At 39.9% G+C, this 1,120-nt stretch overlaps 1 protein-coding gene across 1 annotated transcript in view; it reads right to left on the reverse strand.

The window, feature by feature from the left end:
- The window catches only part of LOC123956647 (nuclear factor 7, brain-like), a 167,305-nt gene that overhangs the window by 20,543 nt on the left and 145,642 nt on the right, over positions 1 to 1,120 (reverse strand). The window lies entirely within an intron of this gene.

Raw genomic sequence — 1,120 nt, forward strand, 5'->3', positions numbered from 1 at the left:
ATATGTAGACCTACTGTGTGTGAGTATTGTTTCAAGACAAACTTTAAGATGTCTCATTATTAGACTGTTCAAACATTCATGCAGATTCTTTTCCACAACTTGAGGCTTATTGTGTCAGTAATTGCCGTCAGTCATGATTTACTCAGATTAGGACTTAAAAGCAGCCAGTTCATTCTTTCTACTTGGTCAGCTGAAGAATAAGGCTTAATTACTAACTGGGCAACGGCGGTAACTGACCTCCTCCAGAGGCTCCAGACCTCCAGGGGTAATATTAACTGTATTATTACCTTTTTTTTGTTCATATCAAATAAAGTTTCATCAATTTCCCACAAAGTGAAACACGAAACTGGGCCAGGTGTTATCTCAGTACAGGAATAGTGACTGGTTTCTGGGAACTTGGAGGCAACAAGAGCCCAACAACACGTTTTTGTCCCCGGAGGCACCAAAACAGGTTAATCTGCCCTGGAATACAACTGTTTTTAGAGATCAGCTGGTTGTGAAGCAGTGGTGCAGACTTAACAATTTCAGTGAGATGACTTCACATTGTGTTATTACAGGTAATAATACATCAAATAGTACAGCAGGTGAATGCGTGCAGATAAAATAATACAGATTTCTTGTCATTATATATATATAAAAAAAAAAAAAAGGAGTGGCACAGTGGCTCAGTACTTTCGAGATAGCTATACATACACATAAACATATTCATATGTACATACACGCATGGAATACATACAGACGGGAGGGGGATAACTTAGGCTACACTATATTGAGTGTTGAAAGGGAATTCATCCTCAAAATAGGATAGGAATGGTTGCCAAACTTTTAAAATCTATGGGACCCAGGCAGTGTATTTGAGTTGTTCTAGTTTGAGATGGGTCATCACCTCCTCCACCCATTTCCTATGAGAGGCAGGCGTAGCCTTCTTCCAACCAAGAAGTATTAGACGTCGAGCCAGTAGGGTAGAGAAAGCTATGGTCTCAGCCTGGGGCTGTGTTTCCTGAGGAATCACCCCAAACAGTGCAGTTAGTGGGTTGGGACCAATAACTTTATTACACAAATACTGTATGTAAATGTGTCATATATACCTGTCCAAAATAAAGTCAATTTTGGGCATAGC

The sequence above is a fragment of the Micropterus dolomieu genome, linkage group LG18 (genome assembly GCF_021292245.1).
Source record: "Micropterus dolomieu isolate WLL.071019.BEF.003 ecotype Adirondacks linkage group LG18, ASM2129224v1, whole genome shotgun sequence".
Classification (NCBI taxonomy): domain Eukaryota; kingdom Metazoa; phylum Chordata; class Actinopteri; order Centrarchiformes; family Centrarchidae; genus Micropterus; species Micropterus dolomieu.